This window comes from Physella acuta, unplaced genomic scaffold (assembly GCF_028476545.2).
Source record: "Physella acuta isolate Inbredline_101_S28 unplaced genomic scaffold, ASM2847654v3 ptg002610l, whole genome shotgun sequence".
Classification (NCBI taxonomy): Eukaryota; Metazoa; Mollusca; class Gastropoda; family Physidae; genus Physella; species Physella acuta.
This window is the reverse complement of record NW_026734065.1, coordinates 507-20,365: the sequence shown is the minus strand read 5'-3', so window position 1 is coordinate 20,365 and position 19,859 is coordinate 507. Positions and strand designations below refer to the sequence as shown.

Genomic DNA, 19,859 nt, shown 5'->3' with positions numbered 1-19,859 from the left:
CCGGGAATGGCCCATTCAATTTCAATAATGTACGATTGGTCTCTCTCTCTCAATAAAAACAGCTCACTGCTGGTCAGTCAGAGTGATATGGTATTTATTCTATACCAGTCACTGTTTGCTTAAAATGTTAATCGTTTGAGCTGACCAGCACATTTTTTCTTTATTTGACGGTTCTCAAACGAACGGCAGCCGGTATAAAAACAGATATTTTTTTTTTATATTTAAAATTTCTCTCCGCTCCTCTCCTTCGTTGTTTACTAATCTAAATTATGTTTTAAAAATCATTTGTCATGGCCAGTATGTGTCAAAATATCACACTTCTGTCCACACAGGACCAGTATTAATTTCACTTTAATATAAAGAAAATAGAAATTTAAATGTAAATTTTTAAAAGTTATTTCAATTTAAAAAAACAAAAATTCATTTTTATTTTTAAACTGACGTACATTGTTACGTACATTGTTTAATGTATTCTTTCCTTCAACGATTTGCATATATCTTGATCCTAATTGATTTCAAAATGTTAAATGAAACATTACAATCAGCAGAATATTAATAACAATGATCCGTTTAAGAAAAAAAAATATAAATAAAAAAAAAAAAAAAAAAAAATCTAAATTTACAAATTTAAATTTTGTGGTTTTGTTCCGCATCTTTTCTCCTGCCGACCTCACGTCACCTTTTTGTATTCTTTTTCTTTCTCAGTCTCTTCCTATACCTTTTTAACGTTGGCTTGTTCCACAGCGCTAGTCGCCTTGCGCCGCCCGCCAAAGACGTAAAACAACAGGGCGTTGATCGATTCGATATACATCAAGGCGGCGCGGGCGTCAAGGGAAGCCACTATTACGACGTTAAGGTAAGGCGCTATATTTTTTTCCTTGTTTGAGTTTTAGAAATTCATAATGTTACTTGTTTCATTGATTTCGTTAACATTCGCCTTTCCGCTTTGGCAGATTGTAAAACGCCCACCGCCTAACGGCCGTACGTCGCATGGGCGGCGATTTCTGCAATAAGGAATATTTTCGGTGTGCGGAATCGGATGAATATTTACGGAATCATTTCAGAGGAGCGGATAGGAAATTTTCCGGAATATGAGGCGTCGGTAGTCCAGTGACCGTTATCGCTTCTCGGCCTTTTGGCTAAGATCAAAGTGTAGTATCTGTTCTTATCAGCTTAATATCTGATACGTGGCTCATTGAGTCACTACGATATTAAACTGATTTTTGGTACTCGGCGGGATGCCCGGGGCTTGCTCCGCTCTCGCCACGGGTCGGCCCGGTATTGCAGTTCTTCCGGGAATGGCCCATTCAATTTCAATAATGTACGATTGGTCTCTCTCTCTCAATAAAAACAGCTCACTGCTGGTCAGTCAGAGTGATATGGTATTTATTCTATACCAGTCACTGTTTGCTTAAAATGTTAATCGTTTGAGCTGACCAGCACATTTTTTCTTTATTTGACGGTTCTCAAACGAACGGCAGCCGGTATAAAAACAGATATTTTTTTTTATATTTAAAATTTCTCTCCGCTCCTCTCCTTCGTTGTTTACTAATCTAAATTATGTTTTAAAAATCATTTGTCATGGCCAGTATGTGTCAAAATATCACACTTCTGTCCACACAGGACCAGTATTAATTTCACTTTAATATAAAGAAAATAGAAATTTAAATGTAAATTTTTAAAAGTTATTTCAATTTAAAAAAACAAAAATTCATTTTTATTTTTAAACTGACGTACATTGTTACGTACATTGTTTAATGTATTCTTTCCTTCAACGATTTGCATATATCTTGATCCTAATTGATTTCAAAATGTTAAATGAAACATTACAATCAGCAGAATATTAATAACAATGATCCGTTTAAGAAAAAAAAATATAAATAAAAAAAAAAAAAAAAAAAAATCTAAATTTACAAATTTAAATTTTGTGGTTTTGTTCCGCATCTTTTCTCCTGCCGACCTCACGTCACCTTTTTGTATTCTTTTTCTTTCTCAGTCTCTTCCTATACCTTTTTAACGTTGGCTTGTTCCACAGCGCTAGTCGCCTTGCGCCGCCCGCCAAAGACGTAAAACAACAGGGCGTTGATCGATTCGATATACATCAAGGCGGCGCGGGCGTCAAGGGAAGCCACTATTACGACGTTAAGGTAAGGCGCTATATTTTTTTCCTTGTTTGAGTTTTAGAAATTCATAATGTTACTTGTTTCATTGATTTCGTTAACATTCGCCTTTCCGCTTTGGCAGATTGTAAAACGCCCACCGCCTAACGGCCGTACGTCGCATGGGCGGCGATTTCTGCAATAAGGAATATTTTCGGTGTGCGGAATCGGATGAATATTTACGGAATCATTTCAGAGGAGCGGATAGGAAATTTTCCGGAATATGAGGCGTCGGTAGTCCAGTGACCGTTATCGCTTCTCGGCCTTTTGGCTAAGATCAAAGTGTAGTATCTGTTCTTATCAGCTTAATATCTGATACGTGGCTCATTGAGTCACTACGATATTAAACTGATTTTTGGTACTCGGCGGGATGCCCGGGGCTTGCTCCGCTCTCGCCACGGGTCGGCCCGGTATTGCAGTTCTTCCGGGAATGGCCCATTCAATTTCAATAATGTACGATTGGTCTCTCTCTCTCAATAAAAACAGCTCACTGCTGGTCAGTCAGAGTGATATGGTATTTATTCTATACCAGTCACTGTTTGCTTAAAATGTTAATCGTTTGAGCTGACCAGCACATTTTTTCTTTATTTGACGGTTCTCAAACGAACGGCAGCCGGTATAAAAACAGATATTTTTTTTTATATTTAAAATTTCTCTCCGCTCCTCTCCTTCGTTGTTTACTAATCTAAATTATGTTTTAAAAATCATTTGTCATGGCCAGTATGTGTCAAAATATCACACTTCTGTCCACACAGGACCAGTATTAATTTCACTTTAATATAAAGAAAATAGAAATTTAAATGTAAATTTTTAAAAGTTATTTCAATTTAAAAAAACAAAAATTCATTTTTATTTTTAAACTGACGTACATTGTTACGTACATTGTTTAATGTATTCTTTCCTTCAACGATTTGCATATATCTTGATCCTAATTGATTTCAAAATGTTAAATGAAACATTACAATCAGCAGAATATTAATAACAATGATCCGTTTAAGAAAAAAAAATATAAATAAAAAAAAAAAAAAAAAAAAAATCTAAATTTACAAATTTAAATTTTGTGGTTTTGTTCCGCATCTTTTCTCCTGCCGACCTCACGTCACCTTTTTGTATTCTTTTTCTTTCTCAGTCTCTTCCTATACCTTTTTAACGTTGGCTTGTTCCACAGCGCTAGTCGCCTTGCGCCGCCCGCCAAAGACGTAAAACAACAGGGCGTTGATCGATTCGATATACATCAAGGCGGCGCGGGCGTCAAGGGAAGCCACTATTACGACGTTAAGGTAAGGCGCTATATTTTTTTCCTTGTTTGAGTTTTAGAAATTCATAATGTTACTTGTTTCATTGATTTCGTTAACATTCGCCTTTCCGCTTTGGCAGATTGTAAAACGCCCACCGCCTAACGGCCGTACGTCGCATGGGCGGCGATTTCTGCAATAAGGAATATTTTCGGTGTGCGGAATCGGATGAATATTTACGGAATCATTTCAGAGGAGCGGATAGGAAATTTTCCGGAATATGAGGCGTCGGTAGTCCAGTGACCGTTATCGCTTCTCGGCCTTTTGGCTAAGATCAAAGTGTAGTATCTGTTCTTATCAGCTTAATATCTGATACGTGGCTCATTGAGTCACTACGATATTAAACTGATTTTTGGTACTCGGCGGGATGCCCGGGGCTTGCTCCGCTCTCGCCACGGGTCGGCCCGGTATTGCAGTTCTTCCGGGAATGGCCCATTCAATTTCAATAATGTACGATTGGTCTCTCTCTCTCAATAAAAACAGCTCACTGCTGGTCAGTCAGAGTGATATGGTATTTATTCTATACCAGTCACTGTTTGCTTAAAATGTTAATCGTTTGAGCTGACCAGCACATTTTTTCTTTATTTGACGGTTCTCAAACGAACGGCAGCCGGTATAAAAACAGATATTTTTTTTTATATTTAAAATTTCTCTCCGCTCCTCTCCTTCGTTGTTTACTAATCTAAATTATGTTTTAAAAATCATTTGTCATGGCCAGTATGTGTCAAAATATCACACTTCTGTCCACACAGGACCAGTATTAATTTCACTTTAATATAAAGAAAATAGAAATTTAAATGTAAATTTTTAAAAGTTATTTCAATTTAAAAAAACAAAAATTCATTTTTATTTTTAAACTGACGTACATTGTTACGTACATTGTTTAATGTATTCTTTCCTTCAACGATTTGCATATATCTTGATCCTAATTGATTTCAAAATGTTAAATGAAACATTACAATCAGCAGAATATTAATAACAATGATCCGTTTAAGAAAAAAAAATATAAATAAAAAAAAAAAAAAAAAAAAATCTAAATTTACAAATTTAAATTTTGTGGTTTTGTTCCGCATCTTTTCTCCTGCCGACCTCACGTCACCTTTTTGTATTCTTTTTCTTTCTCAGTCTCTTCCTATACCTTTTTAACGTTGGCTTGTTCCACAGCGCTAGTCGCCTTGCGCCGCCCGCCAAAGACGTAAAACAACAGGGCGTTGATCGATTCGATATACATCAAGGCGGCGCGGGCGTCAAGGGAAGCCACTATTACGACGTTAAGGTAAGGCGCTATATTTTTTTCCTTGTTTGAGTTTTAGAAATTCATAATGTTACTTGTTTCATTGATTTCGTTAACATTCGCCTTTCCGCTTTGGCAGATTGTAAAACGCCCACCGCCTAACGGCCGTACGTCGCATGGGCGGCGATTTCTGCAATAAGGAATATTTTCGGTGTGCGGAATCGGATGAATATTTACGGAATCATTTCAGAGGAGCGGATAGGAAATTTTCCGGAATATGAGGCGTCGGTAGTCCAGTGACCGTTATCGCTTCTCGGCCTTTTGGCTAAGATCAAAGTGTAGTATCTGTTCTTATCAGCTTAATATCTGATACGTGGCTCATTGAGTCACTACGATATTAAACTGATTTTTGGTACTCGGCGGGATGCCCGGGGCTTGCTCCGCTCTCGCCACGGGTCGGCCCGGTATTGCAGTTCTTCCGGGAATGGCCCATTCAATTTCAATAATGTACGATTGGTCTCTCTCTCTCAATAAAAACAGCTCACTGCTGGTCAGTCAGAGTGATATGGTATTTATTCTATACCAGTCACTGTTTGCTTAAAATGTTAATCGTTTGAGCTGACCAGCACATTTTTTCTTTATTTGACGGTTCTCAAACGAACGGCAGCCGGTATAAAAACAGATATTTTTTTTTATATTTAAAATTTCTCTCCGCTCCTCTCCTTCGTTGTTTACTAATCTAAATTATGTTTTAAAAATCATTTGTCATGGCCAGTATGTGTCAAAATATCACACTTCTGTCCACACAGGACCAGTATTAATTTCACTTTAATATAAAGAAAATAGAAATTTAAATGTAAATTTTTAAAAGTTATTTCAATTTAAAAAAACAAAAATTCATTTTTATTTTTAAACTGACGTACATTGTTACGTACATTGTTTAATGTATTCTTTCCTTCAACGATTTGCATATATCTTGATCCTAATTGATTTCAAAATGTTAAATGAAACATTACAATCAGCAGAATATTAATAACAATGATCCGTTTAAGAAAAAAAAATATAAATAAAAAAAAAAAAAAAAAAAAATCTAAATTTACAAATTTAAATTTTGTGGTTTTGTTCCGCATCTTTTCTCCTGCCGACCTCACGTCACCTTTTTGTATTCTTTTTCTTTCTCAGTCTCTTCCTATACCTTTTTAACGTTGGCTTGTTCCACAGCGCTAGTCGCCTTGCGCCGCCCGCCAAAGACGTAAAACAACAGGGCGTTGATCGATTCGATATACATCAAGGCGGCGCGGGCGTCAAGGGAAGCCACTATTACGACGTTAAGGTAAGGCGCTATATTTTTTTCCTTGTTTGAGTTTTAGAAATTCATAATGTTACTTGTTTCATTGATTTCGTTAACATTCGCCTTTCCGCTTTGGCAGATTGTAAAACGCCCACCGCCTAACGGCCGTACGTCGCATGGGCGGCGATTTCTGCAATAAGGAATATTTTCGGTGTGCGGAATCGGATGAATATTTACGGAATCATTTCAGAGGAGCGGATAGGAAATTTTCCGGAATATGAGGCGTCGGTAGTCCAGTGACCGTTATCGCTTCTCGGCCTTTTGGCTAAGATCAAAGTGTAGTATCTGTTCTTATCAGCTTAATATCTGATACGTGGCTCATTGAGTCACTACGATATTAAACTGATTTTTGGTACTCGGCGGGATGCCCGGGGCTTGCTCCGCTCTCGCCACGGGTCGGCCCGGTATTGCAGTTCTTCCGGGAATGGCCCATTCAATTTCAATAATGTACGATTGGTCTCTCTCTCTCAATAAAAACAGCTCACTGCTGGTCAGTCAGAGTGATATGGTATTTATTCTATACCAGTCACTGTTTGCTTAAAATGTTAATCGTTTGAGCTGACCAGCACATTTTTTCTTTATTTGACGGTTCTCAAACGAACGGCAGCCGGTATAAAAACAGATATTTTTTTTTATATTTAAAATTTCTCTCCGCTCCTCTCCTTCGTTGTTTACTAATCTAAATTATGTTTTAAAAATCATTTGTCATGGCCAGTATGTGTCAAAATATCACACTTCTGTCCACACAGGACCAGTATTAATTTCACTTTAATATAAAGAAAATAGAAATTTAAATGTAAATTTTTAAAAGTTATTTCAATTTAAAAAAACAAAAATTCATTTTTATTTTTAAACTGACGTACATTGTTACGTACATTGTTTAATGTATTCTTTCCTTCAACGATTTGCATATATCTTGATCCTAATTGATTTCAAAATGTTAAATGAAACATTACAATCAGCAGAATATTAATAACAATGATCCGTTTAAGAAAAAAAAATATAAATAAAAAAAAAAAAAAAAAAAAATCTAAATTTACAAATTTAAATTTTGTGGTTTTGTTCCGCATCTTTTCTCCTGCCGACCTCACGTCACCTTTTTGTATTCTTTTTCTTTCTCAGTCTCTTCCTATACCTTTTTAACGTTGGCTTGTTCCACAGCGCTAGTCGCCTTGCGCCGCCCGCCAAAGACGTAAAACAACAGGGCGTTGATCGATTCGATATACATCAAGGCGGCGCGGGCGTCAAGGGAAGCCACTATTACGACGTTAAGGTAAGGCGCTATATTTTTTTCCTTGTTTGAGTTTTAGAAATTCATAATGTTACTTGTTTCATTGATTTCGTTAACATTCGCCTTTCCGCTTTGGCAGATTGTAAAACGCCCACCGCCTAACGGCCGTACGTCGCATGGGCGGCGATTTCTGCAATAAGGAATATTTTCGGTGTGCGGAATCGGATGAATATTTACGGAATCATTTCAGAGGAGCGGATAGGAAATTTTCCGGAATATGAGGCGTCGGTAGTCCAGTGACCGTTATCGCTTCTCGGCCTTTTGGCTAAGATCAAAGTGTAGTATCTGTTCTTATCAGCTTAATATCTGATACGTGGCTCATTGAGTCACTACGATATTAAACTGATTTTTGGTACTCGGCGGGATGCCCGGGGCTTGCTCCGCTCTCGCCACGGGTCGGCCCGGTATTGCAGTTCTTCCGGGAATGGCCCATTCAATTTCAATAATGTACGATTGGTCTCTCTCTCTCAATAAAAACAGCTCACTGCTGGTCAGTCAGAGTGATATGGTATTTATTCTATACCAGTCACTGTTTGCTTAAAATGTTAATCGTTTGAGCTGACCAGCACATTTTTTCTTTATTTGACGGTTCTCAAACGAACGGCAGCCGGTATAAAAACAGATATTTTTTTTTATATTTAAAATTTCTCTCCGCTCCTCTCCTTCGTTGTTTACTAATCTAAATTATGTTTTAAAAATCATTTGTCATGGCCAGTATGTGTCAAAATATCACACTTCTGTCCACACAGGACCAGTATTAATTTCACTTTAATATAAAGAAAATAGAAATTTAAATGTAAATTTTTAAAAGTTATTTCAATTTAAAAAAACAAAAATTCATTTTTATTTTTAAACTGACGTACATTGTTACGTACATTGTTTAATGTATTCTTTCCTTCAACGATTTGCATATATCTTGATCCTAATTGATTTCAAAATGTTAAATGAAACATTACAATCAGCAGAATATTAATAACAATGATCCGTTTAAGAAAAAAAAATATAAATAAAAAAAAAAAAAAAAAAAAAATCTAAATTTACAAATTTAAATTTTGTGGTTTTGTTCCGCATCTTTTCTCCTGCCGACCTCACGTCACCTTTTTGTATTCTTTTTCTTTCTCAGTCTCTTCCTATACCTTTTTAACGTTGGCTTGTTCCACAGCGCTAGTCGCCTTGCGCCGCCCGCCAAAGACGTAAAACAACAGGGCGTTGATCGATTCGATATACATCAAGGCGGCGCGGGCGTCAAGGGAAGCCACTATTACGACGTTAAGGTAAGGCGCTATATTTTTTTCCTTGTTTGAGTTTTAGAAATTCATAATGTTACTTGTTTCATTGATTTCGTTAACATTCGCCTTTCCGCTTTGGCAGATTGTAAAACGCCCACCGCCTAACGGCCGTACGTCGCATGGGCGGCGATTTCTGCAATAAGGAATATTTTCGGTGTGCGGAATCGGATGAATATTTACGGAATCATTTCAGAGGAGCGGATAGGAAATTTTCCGGAATATGAGGCGTCGGTAGTCCAGTGACCGTTATCGCTTCTCGGCCTTTTGGCTAAGATCAAAGTGTAGTATCTGTTCTTATCAGCTTAATATCTGATACGTGGCTCATTGAGTCACTACGATATTAAACTGATTTTTGGTACTCGGCGGGATGCCCGGGGCTTGCTCCGCTCTCGCCACGGGTCGGCCCGGTATTGCAGTTCTTCCGGGAATGGCCCATTCAATTTCAATAATGTACGATTGGTCTCTCTCTCTCAATAAAAACAGCTCACTGCTGGTCAGTCAGAGTGATATGGTATTTATTCTATACCAGTCACTGTTTGCTTAAAATGTTAATCGTTTGAGCTGACCAGCACTTTTTTTCTTTATTTGACGGTTCTCAAACGAACGGCAGCCGGTATAAAAACAGATATTTTTTTTTATATTTAAAATTTCTCTCCGCTCCTCTCCTTCGTTGTTTACTAATCTAAATTATGTTTTAAAAATCATTTGTCATGGCCAGTATGTGTCAAAATATCACACTTCTGTCCACACAGGACCAGTATTAATTTCACTTTAATATAAAGAAAATAGAAATTTAAATGTAAATTTTTAAAAGTTATTTCAATTTAAAAAAACAAAAATTCATTTTTATTTTTAAACTGACGTACATTGTTACGTACATTGTTTAATGTATTCTTTCCTTCAACGATTTGCATATATCTTGATCCTAATTGATTTCAAAATGTTAAATGAAACATTACAATCAGCAGAATATTAATAACAATGATCCGTTTAAGAAAAAAAAATATAAATAAAAAAAAAAAAAAAAAAAAATCTAAATTTACAAATTTAAATTTTGTGGTTTTGTTCCGCATCTTTTCTCCTGCCGACCTCACGTCACCTTTTTGTATTCTTTTTCTTTCTCAGTCTCTTCCTATACCTTTTTAACGTTGGCTTGTTCCACAGCGCTAGTCGCCTTGCGCCGCCCGCCAAAGACGTAAAACAACAGGGCGTTGATCGATTCGATATACATCAAGGCGGCGCGGGCGTCAAGGGAAGCCACTATTACGACGTTAAGGTAAGGCGCTATATTTTTTTCCTTGTTTGAGTTTTAGAAATTCATAATGTTACTTGTTTCATTGATTTCGTTAACATTCGCCTTTCCGCTTTGGCAGATTGTAAAACGCCCACCGCCTAACGGCCGTACGTCGCATGGGCGGCGATTTCTGCAATAAGGAATATTTTCGGTGTGCGGAATCGGATGAATATTTACGGAATCATTTCAGAGGAGCGGATAGGAAATTTTCCGGAATATGAGGCGTCGGTAGTCCAGTGACCGTTATCGCTTCTCGGCCTTTTGGCTAAGATCAAAGTGTAGTATCTGTTCTTATCAGCTTAATATCTGATACGTGGCTCATTGAGTCACTACGATATTAAACTGATTTTTGGTACTCGGCGGGATGCCCGGGGCTTGCTCCGCTCTCGCCACGGGTCGGCCCGGTATTGCAGTTCTTCCGGGAATGGCCCATTCAATTTCAATAATGTACGATTGGTCTCTCTCTCTCAATAAAAACAGCTCACTGCTGGTCAGTCAGAGTGATATGGTATTTATTCTATACCAGTCACTGTTTGCTTAAAATGTTAATCGTTTGAGCTGACCAGCACATTTTTTCTTTATTTGACGGTTCTCAAACGAACGGCAGCCGGTATAAAAACAGATATTTTTTTTTATATTTAAAATTTCTCTCCGCTCCTCTCCTTCGTTGTTTACTAATCTAAATTATGTTTTAAAAATCATTTGTCATGGCCAGTATGTGTCAAAATATCACACTTCTGTCCACACAGGACCAGTATTAATTTCACTTTAATATAAAGAAAATAGAAATTTAAATGTAAATTTTTAAAAGTTATTTCAATTTAAAAAAACAAAAATTCATTTTTATTTTTAAACTGACGTACATTGTTACGTACATTGTTTAATGTATTCTTTCCTTCAACGATTTGCATATATCTTGATCCTAATTGATTTCAAAATGTTAAATGAAACATTACAATCAGCAGAATATTAATAACAATGATCCGTTTAAGAAAAAAAAATATAAATAAAAAAAAAAAAAAAAAAAAAATCTAAATTTACAAATTTAAATTTTGTGGTTTTGTTCCGCATCTTTTCTCCTGCCGACCTCACGTCACCTTTTTGTATTCTTTTTCTTTCTCAGTCTCTTCCTATACCTTTTTAACGTTGGCTTGTTCCACAGCGCTAGTCGCCTTGCGCCGCCCGCCAAAGACGTAAAACAACAGGGCGTTGATCGATTCGATATACATCAAGGCGGCGCGGGCGTCAAGGGAAGCCACTATTACGACGTTAAGGTAAGGCGCTATATTTTTTTCCTTGTTTGAGTTTTAGAAATTCATAATGTTACTTGTTTCATTGATTTCGTTAACATTCGCCTTTCCGCTTTGGCAGATTGTAAAACGCCCACCGCCTAACGGCCGTACGTCGCATGGGCGGCGATTTCTGCAATAAGGAATATTTTCGGTGTGCGGAATCGGATGAATATTTACGGAATCATTTCAGAGGAGCGGATAGGAAATTTTCCGGAATATGAGGCGTCGGTAGTCCAGTGACCGTTATCGCTTCTCGGCCTTTTGGCTAAGATCAAAGTGTAGTATCTGTTCTTATCAGCTTAATATCTGATACGTGGCTCATTGAGTCACTACGATATTAAACTGATTTTTGGTACTCGGCGGGATGCCCGGGGCTTGCTCCGCTCTCGCCACGGGTCGGCCCGGTATTGCAGTTCTTCCGGGAATGGCCCATTCAATTTCAATAATGTACGATTGGTCTCTCTCTCTCAATAAAAACAGCTCACTGCTGGTCAGTCAGAGTGATATGGTATTTATTCTATACCAGTCACTGTTTGCTTAAAATGTTAATCGTTTGAGCTGACCAGCACATTTTTTCTTTATTTGACGGTTCTCAAACGAACGGCAGCCGGTATAAAAACAGATATTTTTTTTTATATTTAAAATTTCTCTCCGCTCCTCTCCTTCGTTGTTTACTAATCTAAATTATGTTTTAAAAATCATTTGTCATGGCCAGTATGTGTCAAAATATCACACTTCTGTCCACACAGGACCAGTATTAATTTCACTTTAATATAAAGAAAATAGAAATTTAAATGTAAATTTTTAAAAGTTATTTCAATTTAAAAAAACAAAAATTCATTTTTATTTTTAAACTGACGTACATTGTTACGTACATTGTTTAATGTATTCTTTCCTTCAACGATTTGCATATATCTTGATCCTAATTGATTTCAAAATGTTAAATGAAACATTACAATCAGCAGAATATTAATAACAATGATCCGTTTAAGAAAAAAAAATATAAATAAAAAAAAAAAAAAAAAAAAATCTAAATTTACAAATTTAAATTTTGTGGTTTTGTTCCGCATCTTTTCTCCTGCCGACCTCACGTCACCTTTTTGTATTCTTTTTCTTTCTCAGTCTCTTCCTATACCTTTTTAACGTTGGCTTGTTCCACAGCGCTAGTCGCCTTGCGCCGCCCGCCAAAGACGTAAAACAACAGGGCGTTGATCGATTCGATATACATCAAGGCGGCGCGGGCGTCAAGGGAAGCCACTATTACGACGTTAAGGTAAGGCGCTATATTTTTTTCCTTGTTTGAGTTTTAGAAATTCATAATGTTACTTGTTTCATTGATTTCGTTAACATTCGCCTTTCCGCTTTGGCAGATTGTAAAACGCCCACCGCCTAACGGCCGTACGTCGCATGGGCGGCGATTTCTGCAATAAGGAATATTTTCGGTGTGCGGAATCGGATGAATATTTACGGAATCATTTCAGAGGAGCGGATAGGAAATTTTCCGGAATATGAGGCGTCGGTAGTCCAGTGACCGTTATCGCTTCTCGGCCTTTTGGCTAAGATCAAAGTGTAGTATCTGTTCTTATCAGCTTAATATCTGATACGTGGCTCATTGAGTCACTACGATATTAAACTGATTTTTGGTACTCGGCGGGATGCCCGGGGCTTGCTCCGCTCTCGCCACGGGTCGGCCCGGTATTGCAGTTCTTCCGGGAATGGCCCATTCAATTTCAATAATGTACGATTGGTCTCTCTCTCTCAATAAAAACAGCTCACTGCTGGTCAGTCAGAGTGATATGGTATTTATTCTATACCAGTCACTGTTTGCTTAAAATGTTAATCGTTTGAGCTGACCAGCACATTTTTTCTTTATTTGACGGTTCTCAAACGAACGGCAGCCGGTATAAAAACAGATATTTTTTTTTATATTTAAAATTTCTCTCCGCTCCTCTCCTTCGTTGTTTACTAATCTAAATTATGTTTTAAAAATCATTTGTCATGGCCAGTATGTGTCAAAATATCACACTTCTGTCCACACAGGACCAGTATTAATTTCACTTTAATATAAAGAAAATAGAAATTTAAATGTAAATTTTTAAAAGTTATTTCAATTTAAAAAAAACAAAAATTCATTTTTATTTTTAAACTGACGTACATTGTTACGTACATTGTTTAATGTATTCTTTCCTTCAACGATTTGCATATATCTTGATCCTAATTGATTTCAAAATGTTAAATGAAACATTACAATCAGCAGAATATTAATAACAATGATCCGTTTAAGAAAAAAAAATATAAATAAAAAAAAAAAAAAAAAAAAATCTAAATTTACAAATTTAAATTTTGTGGTTTTGTTCCGCATCTTTTCTCCTGCCGACCTCACGTCACCTTTTTGTATTCTTTTTCTTTCTCAGTCTCTTCCTATACCTTTTTAACGTTGGCTTGTTCCACAGCGCTAGTCGCCTTGCGCCGCCCGCCAAAGACGTAAAACAACAGGGCGTTGATCGATTCGATATACATCAAGGCGGCGCGGGCGTCAAGGGAAGCCACTATTACGACGTTAAGGTAAGGCGCTATATTTTTTTCCTTGTTTGAGTTTTAGAAATTCATAATGTTACTTGTTTCATTGATTTCGTTAACATTCGCCTTTCCGCTTTGGCAGATTGTAAAACGCCCACCGCCTAACGGCCGTACGTCGCATGGGCGGCGATTTCTGCAATAAGGAATATTTTCGGTGTGCGGAATCGGATGAATATTTACGGAATCATTTCAGAGGAGCGGATAGGAAATTTTCCGGAATATGAGGCGTCGGTAGTCCAGTGACCGTTATCGCTTCTCGGCCTTTTGGCTAAGATCAAAGTGTAGTATCTGTTCTTATCAGCTTAATATCTGATACGTGGCTCATTGAGTCACTACGATATTAAACTGATTTTTGGTACTCGGCGGGATGCCCGGGGCTTGCTCCGCTCTCGCCACGGGTCGGCCCGGTATTGCAGTTCTTCCGGGAATGGCCCATTCAATTTCAATAATGTACGATTGGTCTCTCTCTCTCAATAAAAACAGCTCACTGCTGGTCAGTCAGAGTGATATGGTATTTATTCTATACCAGTCACTGTTTGCTTAAAATGTTAATCGTTTGAGCTGACCAGCACATTTTTTCTTTATTTGACGGTTCTCAAACGAACGGCAGCCGGTATAAAAACAGATATTTTTTTTTATATTTAAAATTTCTCTCCGCTCCTCTCCTTCGTTGTTTACTAATCTAAATTATGTTTTAAAAATCATTTGTCATGGCCAGTATGTGTCAAAATATCACACTTCTGTCCACACAGGACCAGTATTAATTTCACTTTAATATAAAGAAAATAGAAATTTAAATGTAAATTTTTAAAAGTTATTTCAATTTAAAAAAACAAAAATTCATTTTTATTTTTAAACTGACGTACATTGTTACGTACATTGTTTAATGTATTCTTTCCTTCAACGATTTGCATATATCTTGATCCTAATTGATTTCAAAATGTTAAATGAAACATTACAATCAGCAGAATATTAATAACAATGATCCGTTTAAGAAAAAAAAATATAAATAAAAAAAAAAAAAAAAAAAAATCTAAATTTACAAATTTAAATTTTGTGGTTTTGTTCCGCATCTTTTCTCCTGCCGACCTCACGTCACCTTTTTGTATTCTTTTTCTTTCTCAGTCTCTTCCTATACCTTTTTAACGTTGGCTTGTTCCACAGCGCTAGTCGCCTTGCGCCGCCCGCCAAAGACGTAAAACAACAGGGCGTTGATCGATTCGATATACATCAAGGCGGCGCGGGCGTCAAGGGAAGCCACTATTACGACGTTAAGGTAAGGCGCTATATTTTTTTCCTTGTTTGAGTTTTAGAAATTCATAATGTTACTTGTTTCATTGATTTCGTTAACATTCGCCTTTCCGCTTTGGCAGATTGTAAAACGCCCACCGCCTAACGGCCGTACGTCGCATGGGCGGCGATTTCTGCAATAAGGAATATTTTCGGTGTGCGGAATCGGATGAATATTTACGGAATCATTTCAGAGGAGCGGATAGGAAATTTTCCGGAATATGAGGCGTCGGTAGTCCAGTGACCGTTATCGCTTCTCGGCCTTTTGGCTAAGATCAAAGTGTAGTATCTGTTCTTATCAGCTTAATATCTGATACGTGGCTCATTGAGTCACTACGATATTAAACTGATTTTTGGTACTCGGCGGGATGCCCGGGGCTTGCTCCGCTCTCGCCACGGGTCGGCCCGGTATTGCAGTTCTTCCGGGAATGGCCCATTCAATTTCAATAATGTACGATTGGTCTCTCTCTCTCAATAAAAACAGCTCACTGCTGGTCAGTCAGAGTGATATGGTATTTATTCTATACCAGTCACTGTTTGCTTAAAATGTTAATCGTTTGAGCTGACCAGCACATTTTTTCTTTATTTGACGGTTCTCAAACGAACGGCAGCCGGTATAAAAACAGATATTTTTTTTTATATTTAAAATTTCTCTCCGCTCCTCTCCTTCGTTGTTTACTAATCTAAATTATGTTTTAAAAATCATTTGTCATGGCCAGTATGTGTCAAAATATCACACTTCTGTCCACACAGGACCAGTATTAATTTCACTTTAATATAAAGAAAATAGAAATTTAAATGTAAATTTTTAAAAGTTATTTCAATTTAAAAAAACAAAAATTCATTTTTATTTTTAAACTGACGTACATTGTTACGTACATTGTTTAATGTATTCTTTCCTTCAACGATTTGCATATATCTTGATCCTAATTGATTTCAAAATGTTAAATGAAACATTACAATCAGCAGAATATTAATAACAATGATCCGTTTAAGAAAAAAAAATATAAATAAAAAAAAAAAAAAAAAAAAAATCTAAATTTACAAATTTAAATTTTGTGGTTTTGTTCCGCATCTTTTCTCCTGCCGACCTCACGTCACCTTTTTGTATTCTTTTTCTTTCTCAGTCTCTTCCTATACCTTTTTAACGTTGGCTTGTTCCACAGCGCTAGTCGCCTTGCGCCGCCCGCCAAAGACGTAAAACAACAGGGCGTTGATCGATTCGATATACATCAAGGCGGCGCGGGCGTCAAGGGAAGCCACTATTACGACGTTAAGGTAAGGCGCTATATTTTTTTCCTTGTTTGAGTTTTAGAAATTCATAATGTTACTTGTTTCATTGATTTCGTTAACATTCGCCTTTCCGCTTTGGCAGATTGTAAAACGCCCACCGCCTAACGGCCGTACGTCGCATGGGCGGCGATTTCTGCAATAAGGAATATTTTCGGTGTGCGGAATCGGATGAATATTTACGGAATCATTTCAGAGGAGCGGATAGGAAATTTTCCGGAATATGAGGCGTCGGTAGTCCAGTGACCGTTATCGCTTCTCGGCCTTTTGGCTAAGATCAAAGTGTAGTATCTGTTCTTATCAGCTTAATATCTGATACGTGGCTCATTGAGTCACTACGATATTAAACTGATTTTTGGTACTCGGCGGGATGCCCGGGGCTTGCTCCGCTCTCGCCACGGGTCGGCCCGGTATTGCAGTTCTTCCGGGAATGGCCCATTCAATTTCAATAATGTACGATTGGTCTCTCTCTCTCAATAAAAACAGCTCACTGCTGGTCAGTCAGAGTGATATGGTATTTATTCTATACCAGTCACTGTTTGCTTAAAATGTTAATCGTTTGAGCTGACCAGCACATTTTTTCTTTATTTGACGGTTCTCAAACGAACGGCAGCCGGTATAAAAACAGATATTTTTTTTTATATTTAAAATTTCTCTCCGCTCCTCTCCTTCGTTGTTTACTAATCTAAATTATGTTTTAAAAATCATTTGTCATGGCCAGTATGTGTCAAAATATCACACTTCTGTCCACACAGGACCAGTATTAATTTCACTTTAATATAAAGAAAATAGAAATTTAAATGTAAATTTTTAAAAGTTATTTCAATTTAAAAAAACAAAAATTCATTTTTATTTTTAAACTGACGTACATTGTTACGTACATTGTTTAATGTATTCTTTCCTTCAACGATTTGCATATATCTTGATCCTAATTGATTTCAAAATGTTAAATGAAACATTACAATCAGCAGAATATTAATAACAATGATCCGTTTAAGAAAAAAAAATATAAATAAAAAAAAAAAAAAAAAAAAATCTAAATTTACAAATTTAAATTTTGTGGTTTTGTTCCGCATCTTTTCTCCTGCCGACCTCACGTCACCTTTTTGTATTCTTTTTCTTTCTCAGTCTCTTCCTATACCTTTTTAACGTTGGCTTGTTCCACAGCGCTAGTCGCCTTGCGCCGCCCGCCAAAGACGTAAAACAACAGGGCGTTGATCGATTCGATATACATCAAGGCGGCGCGGGCGTCAAGGGAAGCCACTATTACGACGTTAAGGTAAGGCGCTATATTTTTTTCCTTGTTTGAGTTTTAGAAATTCATAATGTTACTTGTTTCATTGATTTCGTTAACATTCGCCTTTCCGCTTTGGCAGATTGTAAAACGCCCACCGCCTAACGGCCGTACGTCGCATGGGCGGCGATTTCTGCAATAAGGAATATTTTCGGTGTGCGGAATCGGATGAATATTTACGGAATCATTTCAGAGGAGCGGATAGGAAATTTTCCGGAATATGAGGCGTCGGTAGTCCAGTGACCGTTATCGCTTCTCGGCCTTTTGGCTAAGATCAAAGTGTAGTATCTGTTCTTATCAGCTTAATATCTGATACGTGGCTCATTGAGTCACTACGATATTAAACTGATTTTTGGTACTCGGCGGGATGCCCGGGGCTTGCTCCGCTCTCGCCACGGGTCGGCCCGGTATTGCAGTTCTTCCGGGAATGGCCCATTCAATTTCAATAATGTACGATTGGTCTCTCTCTCTCAATAAAAACAGCTCACTGCTGGTCAGTCAGAGTGATATGGTATTTATTCTATACCAGTCACTGTTTGCTTAAAATGTTAATCGTTTGAGCTGACCAGCACATTTTTTCTTTATTTGACGGTTCTCAAACGAACGGCAGCCGGTATAAAAACAGATATTTTTTTTTATATTTAAAATTTCTCTCCGCTCCTCTCCTTCGTTGTTTACTAATCTAAATTATGTTTTAAAAATCATTTGTCATGGCCAGTATGTGTCAAAATATCACACTTCTGTCCACACAGGACCAGTATTAATTTCACTTTAATATAAAGAAAATAGAAATTTAAATGTAAATTTTTAAAAGTTATTTCAATTTAAAAAAACAAAAATTCATTTTTATTTTTAAACTGACGTACATTGTTACGTACATTGTTTAATGTATTCTTTCCTTCAACGATTTGCATATATCTTGATCCTAATTGATTTCAAAATGTTAAATGAAACATTACAATCAGCAGAATATTAATAACAATGATCCGTTTAAGAAAAAAAAATATAAATAAAAAAAAAAAAAAAAAAAAAATCTAAATTTACAAATTTAAATTTTGTGGTTTTGTTCCGCATCTTTTCTCCTGCCGACCTCACGTCACCTTTTTGTATTCTTTTTCTTTCTCAGTCTCTTCCTATACCTTTTTAACGTTGGCTTGTTCCACAGCGCTAGTCGCCTTGCGCCGCCCGCCAAAGACGTAAAACAACAGGGCGTTGATCGATTCGATATACATCAAGGCGGCGCGGGCGTCAAGGGAAGCCACTATTACGACGTTAAGGTAAGGCGCTATATTTTTTTCCTTGTTTGAGTTTTAGAAATTCATAATGTTACTTGTTTCATTGATTTCGTTAACATTCGCCTTTCCGCTTTGGCAGATTGTAAAACGCCCACCGCCTAACGGCCGTACGTCGCATGGGCGGCGATTTCTGCAATAAGGAATATTTTCGGTGTGCGGAATCGGATGAATATTTACGGAATCATTTCAGAGGAGCGGATAGGAAATTTTCCGGAATATGAGGCGTCGGTAGTCCAGTGACCGTTATCGCTTCTCGGCCTTTTGGCTAAGATCAAAGTGTAGTATCTGTTCTTATCAGCTTAATATCTGATACGTGGCTCATTGAGTCACTACGATATTAAACTGATTTTTGGTACTCGGCGGGATGCCCGGGGCTTGCTCCGCTCTCGCCACGGGTCGGCCCGGTATTGCAGTTCTTCCGGGAATGGCCCATTCAATTTCAATAATGTACGATTGGTCTCTCTCTCTCAATAAAAACAGCTCACTGCTGGTCAGTCAGAGTGATATGGTATTTATTCTATACCAGTCACTGTTTGCTTAAAATGTTAATCGTTTGAGCTGACCAGCACATTTTTTCTTTATTTGACGGTTCTCAAACGAACGGCAGCCGGTATAAAAACAGATATTTTTTTTTATATTTAAAATTTCTCTCCGCTCCTCTCCTTCGTTGTTTACTAATCTAAATTATGTTTTAAAAATCATTTGTCATGGCCAGTATGTGTCAAAATATCACACTTCTGTCCACACAGGACCAGTATTAATTTCACTTTAATATAAAGAAAATAGAAATTTAAATGTAAATTTTTAAAAGTTATTTCAATTTAAAAAAACAAAAATTCATTTTTATTTTTAAACTGACGTACATTGTTACGTACATTGTTTAATGTATTCTTTCCTTCAACGAT

At 37.1% G+C, this 19,859-nt stretch overlaps 15 non-coding genes across 15 annotated transcripts; all 15 read left to right on the top strand.

Moving 5' to 3' along the window:
- Positions 1 to 1,119: 1,119 nt before the first annotated feature.
- On the top strand, positions 1,120 to 1,312 carry LOC131933733 (U2 spliceosomal RNA). Its single transcript, XR_009385186.1, has one exon. It is a non-coding gene; the product is annotated as a U2 spliceosomal RNA (small nuclear RNA).
- Positions 1,313 to 2,410: 1,098 nt separating this feature from the next.
- Positions 2,411 to 2,603, top strand: LOC131933732 (U2 spliceosomal RNA). The gene has a single exon (XR_009385185.1). It is a non-coding gene; the product is annotated as a U2 spliceosomal RNA (small nuclear RNA).
- Positions 2,604 to 3,702: 1,099 nt separating this feature from the next.
- On the top strand, positions 3,703 to 3,895 carry LOC131933730 (U2 spliceosomal RNA). Its single transcript, XR_009385184.1, has one exon. It is a non-coding gene; the product is annotated as a U2 spliceosomal RNA (small nuclear RNA).
- Positions 3,896 to 4,993: 1,098 nt separating this feature from the next.
- LOC131933729 (U2 spliceosomal RNA) lies at positions 4,994 to 5,186 on the top strand. Its single transcript, XR_009385183.1, has one exon. It is a non-coding gene; the product is annotated as a U2 spliceosomal RNA (small nuclear RNA).
- Positions 5,187 to 6,284: 1,098 nt separating this feature from the next.
- On the top strand, positions 6,285 to 6,477 carry LOC131933728 (U2 spliceosomal RNA). The gene has a single exon (XR_009385182.1). It is a non-coding gene; the product is annotated as a U2 spliceosomal RNA (small nuclear RNA).
- A 1,098-nt stretch (positions 6,478 to 7,575) lies between these two features.
- On the top strand, positions 7,576 to 7,768 carry LOC131933727 (U2 spliceosomal RNA). Its single transcript, XR_009385181.1, has one exon. It is a non-coding gene; the product is annotated as a U2 spliceosomal RNA (small nuclear RNA).
- A 1,099-nt stretch (positions 7,769 to 8,867) lies between these two features.
- LOC131933726 (U2 spliceosomal RNA) lies at positions 8,868 to 9,060 on the top strand. Its single transcript, XR_009385180.1, has one exon. It is a non-coding gene; the product is annotated as a U2 spliceosomal RNA (small nuclear RNA).
- Positions 9,061 to 10,158: 1,098 nt separating this feature from the next.
- Positions 10,159 to 10,351, top strand: LOC131933725 (U2 spliceosomal RNA). The gene has a single exon (XR_009385179.1). It is a non-coding gene; the product is annotated as a U2 spliceosomal RNA (small nuclear RNA).
- A 1,099-nt stretch (positions 10,352 to 11,450) lies between these two features.
- LOC131933724 (U2 spliceosomal RNA) lies at positions 11,451 to 11,643 on the top strand. Its single transcript, XR_009385178.1, has one exon. It is a non-coding gene; the product is annotated as a U2 spliceosomal RNA (small nuclear RNA).
- A 1,098-nt stretch (positions 11,644 to 12,741) lies between these two features.
- Positions 12,742 to 12,934, top strand: LOC131933723 (U2 spliceosomal RNA). Its single transcript, XR_009385177.1, has one exon. It is a non-coding gene; the product is annotated as a U2 spliceosomal RNA (small nuclear RNA).
- Positions 12,935 to 14,033: 1,099 nt separating this feature from the next.
- Positions 14,034 to 14,226, top strand: LOC131933737 (U2 spliceosomal RNA). The gene has a single exon (XR_009385190.1). It is a non-coding gene; the product is annotated as a U2 spliceosomal RNA (small nuclear RNA).
- A 1,098-nt stretch (positions 14,227 to 15,324) lies between these two features.
- LOC131933736 (U2 spliceosomal RNA) lies at positions 15,325 to 15,517 on the top strand. The gene has a single exon (XR_009385189.1). It is a non-coding gene; the product is annotated as a U2 spliceosomal RNA (small nuclear RNA).
- A 1,099-nt stretch (positions 15,518 to 16,616) lies between these two features.
- LOC131933735 (U2 spliceosomal RNA) lies at positions 16,617 to 16,809 on the top strand. Its single transcript, XR_009385188.1, has one exon. It is a non-coding gene; the product is annotated as a U2 spliceosomal RNA (small nuclear RNA).
- Positions 16,810 to 17,907: 1,098 nt separating this feature from the next.
- On the top strand, positions 17,908 to 18,100 carry LOC131933734 (U2 spliceosomal RNA). The gene has a single exon (XR_009385187.1). It is a non-coding gene; the product is annotated as a U2 spliceosomal RNA (small nuclear RNA).
- A 1,099-nt stretch (positions 18,101 to 19,199) lies between these two features.
- On the top strand, positions 19,200 to 19,392 carry LOC131933722 (U2 spliceosomal RNA). Its single transcript, XR_009385176.1, has one exon. It is a non-coding gene; the product is annotated as a U2 spliceosomal RNA (small nuclear RNA).
- The last annotated feature ends 467 nt before the right edge of the window (positions 19,393 to 19,859 follow it).